This window comes from Corvus hawaiiensis, chromosome 2, assembly GCF_020740725.1.
Source record: "Corvus hawaiiensis isolate bCorHaw1 chromosome 2, bCorHaw1.pri.cur, whole genome shotgun sequence".
Classification (NCBI taxonomy): Eukaryota; Metazoa; Chordata; class Aves; order Passeriformes; family Corvidae; genus Corvus; species Corvus hawaiiensis.
In genome coordinates this window covers 116,232,445-116,254,064 of record NC_063214.1, presented here as the reverse complement: position 1 = coordinate 116,254,064, position 21,620 = coordinate 116,232,445, and the positions used below count along the sequence as shown (strand labels likewise).

General features: G+C 41.8%; 1 long non-coding RNA gene across 3 annotated transcripts in view; it reads right to left on the bottom strand.

Moving 5' to 3' along the window:
• LOC125318738 overlaps positions 1-21,620 on the bottom strand; it is a 58,053-nt gene that overhangs the window by 32,070 nt on the left and 4,363 nt on the right. The window lies entirely within an intron of this gene.

The window sequence follows — 21,620 nt, the reverse complement described above, 5'->3', positions numbered from 1 at the left end:
TGAACAAACCCAGCACAATATTTCAAAGCTACATTTCTAAAAGATGATTAGAAGACAGTTGGAGGCCATGAAAACCCCGAGGTGTTCCACCATTAAACCGGACTATGCAGCAAAACCTGCAGCTTCAGCAACAGATGAGTACCGAAGGCTGAAGCCACCCATGAGAGGCCATGATCCCACACGTGGGAGAGCAGTCTTGAAGAAAAGGAGGAATTTCAACTCTAACATGGTAACTGGAGCTAATCAAAATCTGGTACAATTACCTCAGTTAGTACTTTTTGCCAAACGAACCTTAATTATATAAATGATCTTTATTTGCCTCAATAAGGCATAAGAATGTTTTTTGACATTTTTGCAACTAGTTTCTATTGAGTACAGAAAAAATCATTACTATCTGAAAAATGAAAATTAACCTAACTTACTAGTTCCCTCTAAAAGTTCATCTGTTAATCAAAGTTAAAATATTCTTTTCCTTTTTGCAGAATATACTAGGAAATATTTTCCTTCTCCAATGCAGCTTTGGTTTCATGGAAACCTAGAGAGATTTCTGTAATTTTCCAACTATTACAGTCCCCAAACACTTTACTTCTGAACACAATTATTAGATCCACCAGCTTTGTCTTTCATATGTGTGTTCCTAACAGATGAGATGGTTTTGTGCCCCATCATAAGCTTACAAATTAAACTCCTACATGCTCTCCTGCTTCTTAATTTGGTGCTTTGGGACAGCACTGCTGTTAGCTCTCTTAAGAACAAAACCATTATTCAGATGAGCTACAGCAACGCGTCTTCAAACAGTAAATCGCAACTTACAAAACAAAATTGGATTACACTCAGTATTTAGCTTCAACATTCAGCACCACACAATACAAGCCTTAGAACATTCAATTTAACACTACATGGAAGAAATTCTTTCCAGAGAAGAAAAGTGAAATTTCCAGCAGAAGTCTGGGGTAATCTTGTGTTAGTGAAAATGTTTCTGATGGGTCTTCTACAGTTCATCACTGCCTGCCCCTTGCAGCACCAACAAGTGGGCAACTATTCTGAGGGGCAGCATGTAATTGCTACTTTGTACAGCGTAAAGAACTGCCTGGGCAGCAAAAAAATTAAAGTGAACTGTGTTTTCCCCAGACTTTAAACTGGACTACCAGGTTTTCTTTCAACCTAGAGAGACATAGTGCAGCCTCTCATTGGAATGTGGGATCTAGTAACGAGGTATGAGAATAAGGAGGCAAGTTAATCCATAACTCCTAAAGGTAATTAGGGTACCTAAAAGTGCCAACTGCCAGGATGCTTGCAGTAGTGCTCCAGTGATGCTCAGTAAATAGAAAATTCAGGGATAACAAGAGCGGTGTCTTTATAAGCTGCTGTATGCTCCAGGCCCAAAGCCACCAGCCACTTTAGGGGAAAATATGGTGGTATTGGTGTCCTTGGTTACATGACAATGGGAGTGTGTGCAGGGTCAGGCTGAACCTTGCTCTTTCCCTAACCCTGCACTCTTGTTAGTGTCTTGTTGCACTCTTGTGTGATCGGTAACTGGTCTGAAATACCTGGCTCCATTTTCTAACACTTGCACAACCGCAAAAAGCGGTAACTATTGACACTGCAGCAGACGCTGTGCTTCCAGAGGGATTCATGTGCCATGAGGAGGGAAGATGAGCTGGAAAAGGTTTGGTCCTTCAATTTCTTCCCAGAGATAAGACCAGGCATGCAAGAGTCCAGCGCTGGTGTACAAACTCAGAGACAGAAGTAAACGTGATCTCCTGGTGGTGAGGTTCAGAGATTAAACTAAGGAGCCAAACAGCCAGGGCAGCCAGGATGTGAATGAGATGTTGCCTGAATAAAGCCTCCATTTCTTTGAATAAGATTTTTTTTTTTGCCTTTCAGGAGAAACCTGAGGTCCACAAACCTGAGTACCCAAGCTCAGATCCAGCCTGAGAGTCAGCGGAGAAGAGCATTCCCCCTTCTGATGAACAAACTCATCTGTCCAGTGTCTTGCCGGGATGGCTTCTGGACAACTCTGAAGGCACAAGGGTCAGAACAACACTAGGCTGCTGAAAGTAACTAAAGAAACAAAAAACCTACAAGCAAACAAAAAACCCACCAAAACAAACAAACAAACACCAAAAACCAAACACCACCAAAACCAAAACAAAAACAAAACAAAAAACCAAATGCAAACCCAAACAAACAAACAAAAAAACCTCCAAACAACCAACCTGACATCTGTTAAAAACTCCAGAGGTAAAAAGTAGAATTTGGATTATATAAAGTTAAATTTTTTCTTTCTGTTTCAAATGCTTCTTAGTAGCAATACAGGGAGCTACATGGAGGTTTTTATAAACCAGACAGCACTGCATTTAGGAGGGCTTATGATGCAGCAATGCCATTTTAATAATAATAATAATAATCATGATTATCATTTTAGTTTTGTAAAAATTATCTCAATATGATTTGTAACTCAGCAAAGAAGTCTCTTGTCTAGATTGCAATTTAATTTTTCAAAAGAAATTACCAACTGTTTTAGAATTTGAATCAGTTGCTATTCAAATATACTCAGTGCTTTAAGCACATCGTTTTTCACAGGATTTAGTGTCATAGTGGTATGTACCATAGGGAAAAAAAAGTCTATTTTGTCTCTTTGGACTGGTAGGTGATGGGTATGGCTCCCTGCACCCTCATCGAGGTGAAATCAGGTAATAAAATCATTGTACCACAAGGGGTCTAGGTACCTGTGGTAGGTTGACCCTGTTCTTCCCCCTGCTGTCCCCCCGCTGCCCCCCGGTGTCCCCCCTTCCACCTCTCATCTCTGTGAATCATATATTTAAGAATTATCATGAAAATCCACATTCATCACACAACATTAATTTACATCAACAAATCCAACAAACAAAAAAACAACAAAAAAATTCCCCACACAAAAAAATCAAAATAACATCACCACAACACAGAACAAAAGCAGGCAATTTGCACAAAAACCACCCCTTGTCCTTTCACCACAATTACAACAGAAGTTTCACATGACCTTTCTCTCTAACATTGTTCAATCCATATTTCATCCATTATCTCCCCCAGCTACCATCCTTATCTCAAAATCCTCATGATCCCAGGTTTTGGCACCAAAAAGGCTGTGAGGGGTTGACCCTGGCTGGATGCCAGGCATCCACCAAAGTCACTCTGTCACTCCCCTCCTCAGCTGGACAGGAGAGAGAAAATACAACAAAGGGTTCATGAGTCCAGATAAGGACAGGGAGAGATCTCTCACCAAAAACCATCACAGGCAAAACAGACTCAGCTTGGGGATATTAATTGTATTTATTAGTAACAAAATCAGAGCAGGATAAAGAGAAGTAAAAATAAATTGTAAAAACAACTTCCTCCCACCCCTCCCTCCTTCCCAGCTCTTCCTCCTCCCCCCCAGTGTCACAGGGAGATGGGGAATGGGGGTTATGGTCAGTGCATCACACGCTGTTTCTGCCACTGCTCAGGGAGAGGAGTCCTTCCCCTGCTCCAGTGTGGGATCCCTCCCAGGGGAGACACTGCTCCATGAACTTCTCCAATGTCAGTCCATCCCATGTGTTCTCCACAGATCACTCCAGTGTGGGTTATTCTTCCCTGGGGTCAGTCCTTCAGGCACAGCCTGCTCCAGCCTGGTCCCCCACAGGGTCACAGGTCTTACCAGGAAACCTGTTCCAGGGTGGGCTCCTCTCTCCATGGGTCTGCAGGTCCCTGCCAGGACCCTGCTTCAGCGCAGGCTTCCCACAGGGTCACAACCTCCTCTCAGCATCCCCCTGCTCTGGTGTGGGTTCCTCCACAGGCTGCAGGTGGATCTCTGCATCCCTGTGCCCTCCATGGGCTGCAGGGGTGCAGCTGCCTCACCACGGTCTCACCAGGGGCTGCAGGGGAATCTCAGCTCCGGCACCTGGAGCAGCTCCTGCCCCTCCTTCTGCACTGACCTTGGTGTCTGCAGGGCTGCTCCTCTCACATATTCTCACCTTGCTCTTCTCTGGCTGCAATTACATCTGCACAATAACTTTTTTTACTTCTTGAATTTGTTATCACAGAGGTGTCACCACCATTTCTGACTGGCCCAGCCCTGGCCAGCGGTGGGTCCATCCTGGAGCTGTCAGGGATTGGCTCTGCTGAACACAGGGGAAGCTTCCAGCGGCTTCTCACAGAAACCACCCCTGTAGCCCTCCCACTACCAAAACCTGGCCACACAAACCCAGTACAGTGCCCTACCAAGTTAACAATGCCATCTCAAACCAATGCCATCTCAAACCAATGCCATGAAACACAGCATTGTTAATTCATTTTCCTGGAAGGCACAAGATATTTGGGAAAGTGCACTCACACAGTAACTGATGTCCATAGATGTACATTTCCTTGCCCTGGCTTAATCTCTACCACCCTTGGTTCCAGGAGACCCATTTCTACCCAACCCTGAATTAACAAGTTGTTATATTTGACGCACCTTTCTCCCTCCCCACCTTTTTCTCTGTGTAGTTATCAGCTTCTATTTTCTATAGACTCACTTCTTATTCCTGGGATGGGAATTTCTGAAGTTAAAGCATTCTTTTTTATTTCAAGTCCTGGGAAGAGTAAACACTCCTGAACAGGATGAAGCCAGGTGTATGGGTTTGGGTTTTTTTCCTCACTCTGCTATTTTTCCTTAGGGAATAATATTTTCCCCATTGCTACACCTCCCACGTAATTTTCCTTTACTGCCCTCTTCTGATTTAGCACTTGGATATTAGGTCGGTTAATAGTGAATAGATAACCTGCAAGTTGTCCAATATTGTAAATATATTGTAAATACTACTGGCGCTCGCCCTCACTCTGCCCATTAGCAATACTTGCCATTATATCTTCAATGAGAGCATACACATAAAACACCACCAAGGCTGCTAGACAAAAGAATCCCCAAGAAGAGTGGATAAATCAGAAAAATTTAAACAATATAAACAGAAACTTCCGTACCTTCTACAAACTTCCATTACTGCCAGCAATACATTTTGAGATGATGTCATAATGCATACATCACAAATACCCAGATAAGCAAGGCTTGTAGCAATCTTCCTCCGAAACAGCCAGCCAGCATATATATTTGAATATCTTTTTGACAGCACTTGGGCTGGAGGAAAAAACAACATTTTTTCCAGCCTCATCAAAAAGCAATTGACTTTTAAGCACAGGGTTTCATCCACGGCTGTTTATTTAGGGGACTTTATTGGATTTAGTATTTTGCCATTTCACATTGATACAAACAACTTATTCTATGTATATTTCAGGGGTTTTTTTGCTCATTATGAAATTAAATAGCCTGGTATGAAATTTGAAATTACATGCTTTTATTTCTGTGTAAACAGCATCTCCCAATAAAGTAACCTGTAATACAGTTATGGAAGGAAATTATTTTAGAAATGGCAATTCTCAGTTGAATTTGTCTGCTTCCTTTACAGAATGAGTTACCAAATCTTTGTGGACAAGCGTTAGTCTTTACTAATTCTTGCTTTTGTAAGTAATGTATACACTCCTGGGAGCCCAAACTGGGGGTCTTTATCAATCATTGGATTTCAAGAATCTCACTGAAACTCATTAGCTGTGTCCCCAGTTCAGAAATGCTGCTGCTGGTCATTCACAAGCTATAGAGAAGCTCAGTCTTCATTTGCAGGATACATTTGCTGAGCTGGTGTCTCACAAAGCAACACATCTGACACAGGAACAACAGGCAGGCTCCTGGAGCCGCCCGTCCCCACTTTTACAACCTTGTCTCAGTTTAGAGCTGCAGAGTCCCAACAGCACTTCTGGCCATGGGCTTCCTGAGTGCACAGCCAGTTGGTAACATCCATTGATTCAGATCACAAGAGCCAGCCTGAATGAAGGCTAACCCACCAAGAAACAGTGAACTCGGGACAGGAGTCTTGGGAATTCTTATCAAACCAGCTGGATTTCTGGGAGGGGATTGCCTAAAGTCAGCCCAGACAGACAAACAGGAGATCCTTCCCCAGTCTCCCAGACAATCTTTAAAGCAGCTGCTTTAACCTTGCTGAACCAGATCTAATCAGAGCAGGTGAGACTCATCTTCTGCTCACGCAGTCATAAAAAAGCCTTTATGGCACCATGCGAGAAACTGTCCTGTGAGCGGAGGGGACAGGCAAAGGGAGAGGCAAGGGGGCACTGAACAGCACATGCATGTGGCCCTAAAGAAGCTGAAAGGCCCTAACTACACCCTCACATCTGGTGGCTGTCTAATCACCGTGGGCTGTGACCTCTTGCTTGTGGCGTTTGGCCCTGGCACTGCCAGGCAGCTGCACTGAGCCACAGCAATGATCTAAGCCGAACCACAGGTAGGGATGTAATTGCACACACCCCGCTGCCACCCTGAAAAAACTCCTACACTGTAGGCTGGAGTGTTTCCAAGGCCCCAGGCAGTGTCTGGCTGACAATACTTCTCGTATTTAGAAACCACTCTGCTTTAATAACCAAGTTAAAATTCTGTGTATTATTCTTGCAGCTTTCACTCTCTGACTTTTTAATGGCTTGGCTATTAAAACCAATGGAGTTTAAATGCAACAAAGGTAGAGCTTAAAAAAGAATCCCCAAAGCCCTACTATTGGTGGTAGGTGGTAATGGCTGAGTTAAAAGGGGTGGTATTTCTCGGAAAAGATTGCTCAGAGGGAAATTAGGAAATTCTGGAAACCTGAACTGTCCATTAAAGAGAAGGTCCTGGCAGTGGGAGTGAAGGGTGACAAGACAGACACTCTGCTTGAGTGAGGTTCATGCAGGCTGTAGGATAAACTGAACAGAAACACAAGGGATTGTAAGGAGGTATGAGAAAAATGTAAGAAATTAGGTAAAAATCAGAATGAGGCACACAGAAAAATATGGGAATATTCTCTAGAAAAGGTTTCCAAGTTCAAAGGTGTGTCTTTGATCAGGTATGGACACAGTATCATAGAATCCAAGATTAAGAGAAAAATGTTTTTATTTATAAGTAAAAGTAAAGAGAAAAGCTATGCATTTTTGGACCACAGAGAGGACAAAGAGAGCTTAGGAGTACTAAAAACCCAAAATTAACTCTGAAGAACTGTAAGTATTGGTTGTAAGTACAGAACTAAGAAAAGGCTGGGTATAACTATAAGCCTTGTTTCCAAAACAGAAGACCAAGCTCTCAGAGTAGAATCCCTTCATATTTAAGGAGCTCAGCTGTGAACATCCCAAAAAAAGGATTCAGCAGCTTATGTCCAGTCAACTTCAGGTCTCTAGAGCAAGAGCTATAATATGCCACAGGGGATGAAGGTGTTTCTAAATAAGCTTTAGCACCTGAGAAGGTCTGGAATGACTTTTATGGCTCCAGGGATGCTGTGGAAGTACTAACTGGTATTTTGACAGAGGTAGAGTGCACTTTTGGAGTACAGTTCACTCTATAGAGCAGCAAATGGCTAAGCAGACACATGCCCATGTCTTCTCCTCTGCCTAACATCTCTGTCTTTCTTCACCCTGGTGGAGTCTGAGAAACTCCACTGCCTTTGGAGCACAGCAGTGGAGCATGATCAGCTCTGGCAGGAGAGCAAATGGGTCGCAGTTCAGGTGCTATGGTGCATCTGCCAGCTGAGTGCTCCTGCCTGGGAAGCTGTAAGGCTGGTACATCCTCAGCAGAAGTCCCTACATACTGGATAATACAGCAGAAGATAGGAACCAGTTGTTATTCAGGAGAAATGAAAGATAAAAAGGATATAAATATGGACTGAAGAACTACAGCAAGCTACTTAAATGCAAATCTCTAAGTGCTAATTGATCTATGTTTTAAAAACAAACTATTCCTCATTATGAGAAAAATGTAAACTCTTCAAGGTTCTGCTGAAACGTAATTCTTTCAGCGGGGCAAGGTGACTACTTTTAATAAGGTGTTTAAGTAACAGCAGGGTGAGGGGAAAGGTTTCTGTAACACCTGGGTCAGGAAACTCGTGGTTATTTATACCCAGTTACAGTCAGTTAGAGGCAGCCCCGGGCAAATGGGGGTTCACAGCTTGGCAGCCAGGGCAGCCACTTCTGCCACTAACCTGAGGTGCTGCTGAGTTTAACGTGACCAAGAGGACTCAGGTCACCACACAGGTCCCCTTAGTTATGTATTCTGCCTGCCCAGCACCCGTGACATGTGAATCTCTTTCTGAAGGGAATATATGCTAAAAAATCACATCTGTGCTGCTTAATTTGTGCCTCCATTCCAATTACATCAGAAAGTGAAAGCTGTCTTCCAGGAGATTTACAGCCTTTATTTCACATTGCATCGAGCCCATGAAAATTTAAGATCAATTGACAAGACACAGCTCATGAGACTTCTTAGTTTGTGGACATCTACACTGTTAGGGAAATGGAAAAGACACAAACTCAGTAGTACAAAAGGACAAGACAATGAACTCAGACACACCTGAGGCACATTCTGTTGTTCTCTTCTGCAGAATGGAAAACCCAGCCACTAAAACAGACAAGAAAGACAGAGACAGGAGTCTCCATGGCTCTTTTGGATAACCTGCTGTTCTGCAAATGACTGTTTATTTTAAATGGAAATGGTTTTGACCTCTGGTTTGCTCAGATAGCTACAGCCATGGTCATGGTGCAACAGCAAAACCACTTTGATCTGATCCTTGTTCTGATGTTTATAAGACAGTTGAGGATTTCTGGTTATTAATAAATTGGCCATAGCAGCATTTCCTTTATTTTATGAAGTAGTTTAGTGAGGCAGATTTACCTTGGCATAAGAGATGGGCAGATGGCAGGGCTATATAGGTCATGTGCTCCTCAGCTCTGATAAAGGAACTACTGTGCCTATACACTGTCTGTCTCCTGCTGACTAGGAGGATAAATAGGCATAAAAGCATTCCTTACAAACAGAAATACCTGAATCTAAGGATAAACATGTCACCTAAACTAATTATTACGGTAAATTTTATATACCCCCTGTGAAAATAAATTCCCTCATTAAAAAGAATGAAGCATCTGACTATCCAAAATATGAAAGTGGCACGATCTGCTGTTTTTTCTGTTGTTCATATTCATTCTTCTACTTAGCACCTTTGACTTCCAATTGCATAGCTTCAATGACACCAGCTCATCTAGGATCATGTCAGCAGCTGTTGATAGTCCCAGATGCTTCAGATGAGGAAGACAAAATCCAATTTTTTAATGCAAAGATGAAACAGCTAGTCCTTTTGCTTATTTTAAGGTTTGTTTTTACTATCCTTTTTCTTCAGTTCTATGTATCATGTAGTATGTTCTAATTGAGGACATAAATATCCTTTAAGTTCCTCCATCTGGTTCTATTCCTGGCCTCAGGATTATAGTACAGTATTACATCCATTGCTGCCTATTATCCATTCTGTCTTCAGTAAAACAGGGTAAGTGTTACCTTTTTTGTTTGATGTTTGGATTTTTTGAACATCTTTTTGCTCTTTATCACAATTGAAAAGACAAGAACATGAAATACCTTCCCTTAACTTTTTTAATGTGCACTCTACAGCTATATATTCACTTCTTATCTAGATAATCCTAATATGGAAATCCTTTCTATGGAAATTTTTCCATGTCATTCCTCTCAGTTGCTTCTAAACTTTTCTGCTGCTCATTCTTTTCATGTGATATCCAGAACTGAAATGTTCCAAATAAACATACCACAGATTTATTCCATATAAATCCATAAATACTTTCGTGCCACTCCTAGGTTTGTACTGACATTTTCACTCAAAAATTTTTCTTTTTACTGCTTGCCATTAACTTCGACCTCTGACAGCAGTTCAGGTAATTCTTCCAAAATGCAATACCCACATTAATTTTCATCTTATGCTCAGTGACCTAGCTTTGCTATCTCAGTAGTGCTCTTCGGTCTTCTCTTGTTTTAATTATCCCAGACAATTTTGTCGTATTGCAAATGTTGCCACCTCACTGATCATTCTTTTACAGATTGCAAATTACATTAATGACTGAGTACTGCTACTCAGCCTCGGGCCATTCCACCACTTCTGACATTTCCGTACCTGTCTCTCCATGTTTCTATAACAACTTTCTCTTCCTCCACAACAATTAGCTTTGTTCACAGGTTCTTACAAAGAATTTTTCAGAAATAAAATATTTTATTATTCATTTCTGTAGAAAATCTTGAGTTTTCCTTGATGGGAAAACGTTTGTTCCTACCACATTATATCCTCTTACATGCCTCGTACCTATACATAATTGTTTAATCCAATTTACCCAGCAGTTAAGCAAAGCTCACAAGGGCTGTAATCACAAGATTGTCCAGAGCACTTACAATCTGTTCAGCTGTCTAATACCTTTGCAGTGTCTCTCACTTCCCATTTGAGCTGTAGCTCCCTGGAATAAAAGCCAGCCTGGTGATGCAGGCACAAGGCTCAGAGTCAACACTGGATTCTTGCTCCGGCTCTGCCAGCTACTGGCAGTGTAACCTTCAGTAAGTTTCCTAACCTCTCCACATCTCTCTCCTTTCTCCAGTGCAGGTGGTGCTTAACAACATCACAGGAGCAGATTTGCCAGGTCTCTGTTTGTCTCAGTGCTGATTCCTGGGGGTTTGTTTGATGCCTCCAACTGAGCATCACAAGCTGGGGTACACGAGCACAGACCAAGCAGCATCTTGCTCCTCAGCACATCTCTGAACACTCCGACAGCTGTCCAAGGATTTCCTTTCTGGGTGGAACAGGGAGCACCAACCAGAGGCACAGCTTCAAACCAGCCGCCTGCAGGAGCAGACACATCTGGAAAAGCTGCGCTTTAATTTTTTATGAAGCCTGATTATTAACGTTTTGTAAAATGCTTGGACATCCTTGATAGGAAAATTTTACCACCTGCTAAGTATTAGCCTTCTATAAATATTTCCAAGCAGGGCACAGTTGTCAAATGTTTGGGTTCAACTTTAACCATTCTAATGCTGGGCTGGGGGGAAAATTCTCATGACAACCCAAACATTCTTGTTGAACAAATGTTTTACACCACTCATTTTTCTAGTTTCTGTCTCAATAGTCCCCACTGTTTCCTGCTCTAAGCTGTCCCTTAAATGATCCTTGTAATCATGTATATAAACATTTTCTGTCAAATGTGTATCTTCCTTCTCAAATCCAGAACTTGATAGTATTAAAGCGCTGATATGCTGCAGATACTAGTTTCAAGGTCTTAACATACGTAAAATAATTAAAGAATCTGAACAGTTTGTTCCAGTATTGTTACTTTAGCACTGTCTTGGGTTTCAGCTACATGAAGTATTGCACAGTACCCTAACTGCAGAAGGTCTGAGATAAATTACACCATTTTAACTTCTAATATATTTACTCAGGCAGTAGCTTGAAGGAAAGTTCATAGAAGCAATTCTATTAGGTAAATTAGGGTTGTAACTTTTTGGCAGCTTCATTTAAAATATTAGTCAAAATTAGTGAAGCAATTTAGTCCCATTCAAAATTATGCAAGACCAATAAGCAAATGGAAGAGAGAGAGCTTTAGAAATGTAGAACGATTACTATTTAAATACAGATGTATTTAAATAAATACACCACAGAGAGCTCAGCCAATGACAGCTGGTTGTCCTACAGTGTAGGCTGGCTTTGATCTCCATGTTCCATGTATTTCTTTCCTTACTTCAGCAGAACTTTTGACTTTCTTTCTCTGTGCCAAAGCACCATCTAAATGGCTGACTTCAGAGCAAAGTTATTTTCTTTTCCACATGCTGATACTTGAATCAGAAAATATTATTCTGATTTTGTGTTATATTTGCGTAGGACACAATTCTTCCTTACCTCAGTACGCTGTGTTAAAAACAGATTACTAAAATTGTTTGATAATTCCTGCTGAGTTCCTGGCAATAGCCTGTCATACTGTAAAGATAACTTTTCACTCAGTACCTCTCCCATTATTACGAAGTGTATTAAGAAAAAAATACACAGAATTGTGTTTGGGAGCAATTGTGTTTGGGAGTAATGATTTCTTCATGTTTATGTCTAGTCTAAATGACCTGAAGGTCTACTCTAAAGGCTTGGTGTTCAGCAGCAAGGAGAAGCAGCAAAGAAATTATCCAGGGCAGGCTATATGCGGGATTTGGTGGGGTATTCACCTGTTAGTATTTCCCCTGCATTATCTCCCCCTTAGAGAAAGGTCTGTTTACTGTAGTGGTTGAAAGTGAGCCAGGCATGCTTTCAGGGGGTACTTGAATTTAATTATCACCATCCAGAGGGCTGATTCAGGTAAACAGACAACACAAAGTTTTCAGATACTTAAACACACACTTAGTCCTACATATTAGAGGTCCCAAGTTTAAGGAGCAGATTATAGATGTGATCTTTCATCTTGCTACACTATTGAACCCCAGGGGTTTAAGACTGTATAGGAACAAGCTTTTCTGTGCTATTTCTCCTCAAAATGTTTTGCAGAACATTGTGCCTATCTGTTGAAGAATGACAAAGGTGCTTAAAACTGACCTTGAGTCAAACAAAGAGGAAAAAAAGAAGATCTAATTTTTAGTCAAGAACCAAGTTTAATCAATTATTTTAATAAGATTAATTTAAGAGAGTCTCATGAGCAATCTTCTGCTATATTTAGGGCTACTGTGTCATTTGTGTAACATGGAAAATCAAAAACTAAAGAGGAAGAGGTAAAATAAAAAATCAGGCAAATGCATATTCCAGTATCTAAGAAACAGGGCAAACAATGTTACCAGCTTCCTCCTATTTAAAGTGAGAGGTTAAACTTACAAGAAAACAAAAATCATAAGTTCTTTTGAAAACCTTAACTTTTTATTTCAAATGTAATTCTAATAAAAGCAGGGTATGCTGAGTAACAGCGCAGAGGTCTGCTGAGGGTGACAGCTGCTGAGACCTGCGACGTTTTTGCATTGAAGATGGAAACCCTCAAGTGTTGAAATGGAAATTTTTTAATTACAATTAAATTGCCAGCAGTTTTTTGCCTATCCACAATAAATTATTTCTGTAAACATTTTCAGCATCGGGGAGAATGTTTGTTTCAGAGATGAGTGATAGTTACGAGTGACACCCACAGACTTCAAAGTGCAAGACCTGAAGGTTTTCTGAGCCACAGCTACTGTGAGCTGACAGTAGCAGCTGTAAAGTGGCCAGGGCAGGGAACCACAGCTTTCCAGAGCTCTGGAAAACACCAAGAGCTGGTGCAGAGAGCCAGCTTAAGCCATGGCAGTTAAAGAGATATCAGACAGGAATGAATCACTCAAACATCTTGGCTCTGCAGGCTTCGAGAATAAAGCCCGGGACCAAAAATAAAACTAACTAAGGGTGTAACTTCACTGAAGACTGCAATGGACAGCATAGATATCTGAGGCAATTTGAAATCACTGAGCTTTCAGGGGAGCAAATTAACCCATACACGGCTTTGTGCTTTCATATACATCTAGCTTAGCATGTGAGCACACTCTCAGAGATTTTGTAATAGCTGCTTTAGTTTATGAGGTTTAAACTAAGGCATATAATCTTACAACTGGGAAGTGCTGGATGCTTAGGGACCAATAGACATCCATTCTGGTTGTAGCAGTCATGGCAGAAGCTCCTGTGTTCAGTCAAAATGGGTACCTTCAGCAATTTAAATAATAAGTCTTCATTAATCCATCTCATTTTCTAGAATGGTTTAGGAAATGATCACATGAGGGAGGTTGATGTTATCATTAGTATACCTAGCCTGACAGACAAGAAAAGGTTTAAAGATTCCTTGGAGAGACAAATGTTGCATGCAGATTTGTGCCTGACAGAGCTGCCAGAACCAGCTTTCTAAGCCTGGCACTCTGCAGAGCAGAGGACACAGCAAAGCACTCGAGAAAAATGTGCCACTGCCAGTGACAAAGCTCTTGAGAAGCTGAAGGAGTGAGAGGCCAGTGAAAGTAATCACAACATAAAGTCTTCTTCCACCCACACCAGGAAAGGCAGAGGTGCAAGTCCTCTTACTGTGAGGCTGGGGAGGGACTGGAACAGGCTACGCAGAGAGATTGTGGCTGCCCCATCCCTGGAAGCATTCAAGGCCAGGTGGGATGGGGCTCTGGGCAACCTGGTCTAGTGGAAGGTGTCCCTGTCCATGGCAGGGGAGTTGGAATGAGATGATTTTGAAGATCCCTTCCAACCCAAGCCATTCTGTGACTTTGTGATTCTCTTTGAGCTGCACATGGGTCTCACAAGTGCCAACAAAACACCAGTCTCAAAAGAAGGAAGGAATAGTTGCCAGCACCACAACTAAAAAGGTTCATGCTCTCATTCCCCAGAGGTAAGTTTTAGCTGAAATTGACGGTCTGCCACAGGAACCTGGGAAATAGTACTTTAAAGAACAATATTCAGCTACAGAAACATGATTTGCAAGTTAAATGCTAACCTAGGAAAGTTTTGGTGGCTGGAGGCACAGTCACCCACTTAAAAACTCAGCTGTGGTTCAAGGTCCAGAGTCAGATTTTACATGAATCAAGCAGATAAAAAAACAACAGTAAACACAGAATACAGACTTTGTTTGCAGGTACAAACCTGCTCTTACAAACAAGTTTTTTACAAAATGTAATTAAAACTATTTACATACTGTGCCCAGTATATTATTCTGTCTTTACTGATAATCTCTATCAAGCTTGAACTGGGGGACGCTCTTAGTGTCAGATGGATGTTTAAAGAGACTGGAGTGGTTATTTTTAAGACGTCATTGAAAAAATATAAAACGAGCGAAGGAAACTCATTTAGGGATTGAAAACTCTAAGTAAAGGGTTTAGAGATTTGTCCTGATCCTAAACAAATGAATTCATCAAGGAAGTGGTAAGACTTGTCACATGATACAGCAAGTACTTGTTCCCAATGCAAAGGAGAAACGAGCTTGCATGTCCTGGCTGGAAAGAAAAGTCTACAGTCAGCAGTCCCTTATCCCAGATGTGTATTGAGAGCATTCTCATGTTCCTGGGACAGTGTTGCTAGAAAAGATAACAGCTTAGAAAGATGACATCCCAAATTTGAAGCCTTATGCTAGGCCTGGCATACCTGATACAGGAAGGTCTGACATTTATCAGGGTCCTTCCTGTTTAACCATTCTGTTCTGAAATATAAGTTTAGTCATATAACCATAACCTCCATGATCTCCTCTGCAGGCTAGCAGAAAATATATTAAAGAATACACAGGAATGGCTGCCAATTGTGATCTGTACTTAGTGCTGTTAAATAATGGAGTGGTACCATTGTAACATGACTTGTTACTTGCTTACATTATATTCAATGGAAAACTGAACACAAGAGTGCCTGCTCTTGAGTGCTTACCAGGAATTCATGTCAAAGTCACAGCAACCAGCAGATATATGGGAAAAAAGATGAGGTGGGAGGAAGGTAAAAGGGAAACATAATCTGGGATACCTGGAGCTGTCACCATTTTGCAAGAAACAACTGTGGGAATGCCTCTAATGAAGAGCAACAACTGCAAACAGCAATAATACTGTAAGAAATATCCTGTGGCCAGAGACAAACTTGACACACCAGGTGGACAGATGCAGAGGAATACGTGACACTTTCTCCAAAGGAGAAATACCAGCACTGCCATTTCACCTGAGAAATCCTGACAGCCAACAGCCGCAGCACGTTGAGATGAATTAGTTTGAGGACACGGCACAAGTGGAGCTAACAGCCTTGCTGCCATCTGACAGCAAGAGTATTGATACTCTGGGAGATATTTCCAATTCCATGAATCAGTGCAGAGTACCTCAGAGACTAATTGAACATGTGCTTGTTCATTAAGTTAGATTAAGTTAGGAACTGAACTTCCTTATTATGTTAATGTTTAATTTCAGGATGCAGAGGGAAGTTGCTGAGAACCTTGTCTTTTAAGAGGTTCTGGCTTGAACCAGTTGTTAAATACAAGCTACAAATTGCACTGCTCTTGTTAGGAGCTCACACTCCAAGTCAGACAGATCCCTATCAAACTCCATGGTGCCTGCTGGTTCCAGAACATGGGAATACTGAGGAGACATCTTTTTCACTTCTGTGAAAGACAGACTGGGGAAAAAAATACCTCTCTCATTACTTTTTCAAAAGCTAGTAATCTTCTCCTTTTCTTTTAGGGCATCCATTACTATATTAACAGAAGAGTTTAAAGCATCCCCCTTTGAAAGATCAAAGGAAAAATACCTCTATTTTTTTTTAAAGGAAACTTGCTGGAGCTCCTCACTACCTCCTCAGCATATCCAGAGTGATTATGTCTCAGAAATGTCTCTATCTGTTGACTGGCTGCAGAGGAAGCCCAGAAAATTAGCTCAGATGGAGACCATGGAGGCCTAAAGTTAATGAGATTATTCATATGTGATTCTTTGTTAGAAACTCCCAAGATGAGAAAACAGAATTGACCACTGCTTGTCAAAATCTTTGTTTACCCAAGCAGCTGGGCACTGGCTGTATCTGTACAAAAGAGGCAAACTAAGTGCCTTTCCCTGTACGTATTCCACTCCTGGTCTTTAAGCCCTTCACATCCTTGAGCTGACATGCTTCTGGACAGGTACAGCTACTCTGGGCCACATCTGCTCTGTGATTATCTTCATAATTCCAACCAAAGGCACCAAAGGAAGTACAACACAACCACCATCAAGCCTCGTATGAGCTGTGACTATGAGTCACAGCTTTTCCACATGGTAGGATTTACCCACTGATCTGATAATTACTGCAAGTAAGTACTTAGCAGTTAGAAGATTTTTAGACAGCATCTCCTTTCTTCTGAAAGGAGAAAACACTTGGCCCTGTTCAGCTCTTATTTGAAAGAATCAATTATTACGACTGAACTCAAGTTTCCAGTCTAAGAGGTGTCCTTTATCCAAATCTGTAATGACTGAGCATAGGCACAGCTGAAGGCTGTGGGTGTGGAGCACAAAGTGGACACCATGGAACTGGAAAATCCTCACAGAGAACTCAAACAGCAAGGGAGTCTGAGGGATGTGAATGGTGACAGCATGGGAAGGACACCAGTGTGCATTTCTGCTCTGGGCTGGCCTCAGAGATGCGTTTCTGTCCCCGTGCCTCTTACAGGACAGAAGTTTGGGCAGACTGTCAGCAACATGTGTTACTTCTGGCTATTTTCCTCACAGGAAAACTAATTATTCCTAAAGTTTTGTCCTCCTTAAAATCATAATCCTCAGAATTAAGTTCTGCTAGATTCTTTCGTATTATTTGTGCTAAGGACATCACCAGCATCAGAGCTTCTGACTAGGGGTCACCATGTGTAAGATGAGGTTAGAACAGGCATTTGCAACTCTTTAGAAAGTGTTTATATATTTCCATGATCCTTGGTTTTCCTCTATGATAACATATTTTACATTGGTGAAAGAGCAGAGAGATGTGTTTGATGCTGCTATACACCTGGAGCTGAGAGAAAATTGAGGGCAAAGTCTTGTCTCCAGATGAGCGCTGATGGCCAAAAACCCCTGAAGCTGGGCATATTGGCCTGATACAAAAACACCGAGCAAAGTGTCACTGGGGACCACACTTCACTACAACATAAACAACAATTTGCTCACCTGTGTGTCACTCTCCCATCCTTATATCAAGATTCTTCTCCCACTTCTTCCCACCTGTTATATTCTCCACTGACATTCCAATAGTGAGAGCAAATAGGGCAGCAATCATAAAAATAGTCTCACACTTAGCACACAAGTGCCTTTTCCCAAGGAAAAAAAAAATTGCCTATGCAGAAGCATTTCTTCCTCCCAAATGAAAAGGCCCCAAGCTACTCACAAAAGTCTCTGCTGAGAGTTGGACCATGTGCAGTGCACAGGTGATCATCGAGGGAGTACAGCTTGACTTTCTTCAAAATAAGGGAGAGTCCATAAAGGGAGAGCTCAGAGAGACACTATGTACTGGGTTTAGAGAGAGCTGTTATCAAGTGTGGCAGTCTTTTTCTCTCTCTGCTGTCTCCAAACTTCACTTTCACAACAGCTTTTCAGCTGCAGCCAGAGTGTCAGGCTGCCAGCACAATGGTGAGTTCTGTGGACACTGCCAGGGATAAGGATGCCCATGCTTTGGATGGCTGTCAGAGTACCACTGCCAACATAAGCCATAGGAAAAACAGGCATTTTTCTCGCAGTTTTTCCCCTCTGTCAGACCTGAATAGGATTTCATGGGACATGGAAAAGCTTACACCTTTGCCCTCCAGGAGTTTTTCTCCTGCTCAATTTCAAAGATCTGTTGCAAACCATTTATGGTTTGGATTCCTGCAGGCAAAAGGTTTACAAGGAGTTCCTCAATGGTAACTTGGCCAGTCTGAATCAGGAAGTCAATACCAACTCTTTCCATTGCAGGTGGTTTTGCTCTTGAAGGATAAAAAAGCCTTTAATCATGTGGGGTCAGCATAACTCTTCAGAAAGGGACAGCATAAGAGGGAGAAGGAAGTGAGCAGTAACTAAATGGTCAGGCAGAGGGTGTTCACACTTCTCGAAGGTGTATCCCATCTGGAAAGAAAGTAGGCTGAGAAAACCAGGAGAAAAAGACAAAAAGCTGGATGACAAGAAGGAAGATTAAATACTTTGTAAATAATTATTTACAGAATTAGTATTCTCTTCTGAAGTTCTAAAATATGGTAAGCTTAGCTTACCCTGAGGCTACAAGATAAGTGGTAAAGATGTAGCTGTGTCTTAGAAGCCTTCAACTATAAACCTTGTCAGCTTTTGGATTGCATTACTGCACATTAATAGAATAGTGATCTGGGAAATGCAGTAAGAAAAATTAGGTATCTTAAACCTCATAAATAGGGTTTGGGAAATAAATTGGTGGCAGAATGGGGACAAAATAAAGGACAAAGTTTGGAATGAAAAATGAAACACAGAATAAAACTAAGAGGCTAAGAATACAAGAAATGCCCTAATGGGTTCACCTAGCCCTCCTTACCCTAGAGGGAAGATTGAGATCAATAATGTGGCCTTCTGGGTAAGGATATTATTTGAATTCCAGGTGTGCTGACTCTTGGCATTCACCTGAATGTGGAGAAGCTGAGTGTATAATTTGTAGTGAAAACTGAATTAACAAGTTTGAAAATGAAAATAGAGCAGTGGCAGCAGGAGACAGCTTTGGAAGTACATGAAAGCCTAGTCACAACCTGCAACCCTTCCACTTCCCCAGCACCTACCAGGCAGGCTCCACGGCACACCCCTGCCATTCCATCCAGGGGTTTTTTTAATAATGATGTGTCATCCCTGAAATGCTTGAATTCCTTTTTGAACTTCCTTATATTATTGGTGTCCACAGCTTCCTGCGGCACCAAGTTCTCAAAAAGTTTGCTAGCCAGTGTATGTGTACAATGTTGTTTTGAAAGTAGGATTATGTATCTGTCTTAAACTACCTTCCTACTTGCTTTATTGAGCATTCCTTAGTTTCAGTAGTGCAGGGTTTGAACAACAATTCTGTTTTCACCTTTATGCTTTTGCAAACCTCAAGTATACCCTACCTCAGTTGTCTCCTCTGCATATTGACAAGTCCCAGCCTTTTGCCCTCTCCTTGCAAGGCAGCTGGCTCATCCCTGGGTGGTTTTTGTTGCCATTCTCTCTCTGTTCCTTTGCAAACTCCTTTGCAAAATCCTTTGCCATCCTCGTGGAGATGGGAAGGCGTAATGCATCCCAGCCCTCCAGCAGTGGGTGCACCAGAATTCTATGTGGAGGTGAAATGACACCTTCTCTTGTTTACAAGCCTCCCCTGACATGCCCAATATTGCCTTGGCTTTTTTTGACTGTCACTGCACCCCACAGCAGTGGTTTCAGAAAACTGCCTGGCTGAATCTGAGGGATCTTTCCAGAGCTGCAACCACCAGTTCCAAGTTCAGCATCCAGCAGGGATGGTGTAGATGAGGGTTTCCTCTCCATTTCCTCTCCTTGCCATTTATTTACACAAAAGCTCCTCTGGGCATTTACTCTGCTCTGTGGGGCCCTTCTGGAGCTTCTACTAGGGTAGCATCTGTCTAGTCAAAAGAGCTTAATAATTTTGTACAAAAGATAAGAGAGTGAGAAAAGCAAGCAAGAAGGAAAGAAAGACATAAAAGGAAAATAAAAGGTGATTATTTTGCATTTGTTTGTGCTAGTACTTAGCATTTTGATATGGTCTTTATAATGTCACTGTTAATTATTTTTCTCTATATAGGTGCATGACTGTAGCATATGGTTGCAAATGATGAAAAGATAACTGGAACTTTGAGTTGGTTCTATTACCTGGTTTAAACCCCTCTAAGACATTTTTAATTTTAAAGTTTCAGTAAAAGCATCCTGGAGATATTTCCTCCACAGTTCTTATAATTTTATCCATACTCACCAATGAGGAAAAGCTGCAACTGGGGAGAAAAGAAATAAACACCTCCAGTAATGCAGTCGAGACACAGCTACATGGTACACAAGGAAGGGAGAAATCAGCAGAATGGCAAGGAATAGCTAAAGAAACTCCATTAAATAAGGGTTTGCATAATTTTAAAGTATTCCTCTCTCTTTTGATGTTGTCAGCTATTCTTACCTGGGACTGTTTCACCTTTGGAAACTGATTTTGGAAGATGACTTGTGATACTTCTGACAGTATCAGATTGGATCAGCTTTGGTTTAGTTTAATGTCCATCTTCAGTAGCGTTACTGTAATTTCTGTTTAATTATGAGTATGATCTAATTACAGATGAGGAAAGTGACTTTTTCCCTTGGCCAAGACCTGTCTGGTTACTGGCCCTGGGTCAGTGTGAGCCAAGTGTCAGAGGAAGGGGATGTGGTCACCACGTCTCAAGGGCAGTGAAAGCAAATTCCTCATTCCTCAGAGGCAGCTCTCAGCCTGCTGCCCAAGGAAATGATGTTTTGCCATGTTCGCACATACACGTAGCTTTCCCAGGAACTTTTGAACCTGGCGGTCAATTCCAACAGAATTAGATGGGGGCAAGGTACAGATCCCTGAGATAAGCTCCAACCGCTCTTTGAAGAGAAGTGGCTGCCAAAAAGAGATCTGGTGGCGTCTTCAGCGAGGAAAGGTGGCAGTGAAAGTTGCCTTCTCATTGAGCAATGGACAACTGACACGGTGAAGGAACTTAAAAAACAACTCCACTGGGGGGAAAAAAAATGCAGTTGGAGATTTATCTTCCCAGACAAACATCAGTCACCTGTTAAGACAAGCATTCATGGGAAACCTGGCCTCCTTAATTATGGTGTGGCACAACTTGTGTGCTACACCTGAGCTTTGCAGCTGCAGCCTGCCCTGCCACACAGTAGATTCCGAGCTGATTTAATTACAGACTTTTGCAAAAAGTCACCCAGACCTATTCCAGGTCAGCTGATGGCTTTTTAGGGTTCTTTTCACTGAGAGTTTTTACGAGGACTGAAAATGTCTGTGCCTGTTTGTGATCAAAACACTCTCTTTTCACTTCAACCAAAACACATTTCTGCTGCCCAAAGTATGATCTATTTTCAGCTCACAGAACTTGCACACCTAAACAGTATGGCAGCTTGTCAGAAACCTGGTAGGCCTGCCATATTCTCTCTTACAAAGTACTAACAGCTCATACTCATCTTCTGTGTCTGTGTCATTCTCAAACTTTGTAAGAGGGAGGGAGTTAACAGGTTACAGATCAAAGCACCCAGGACCCTG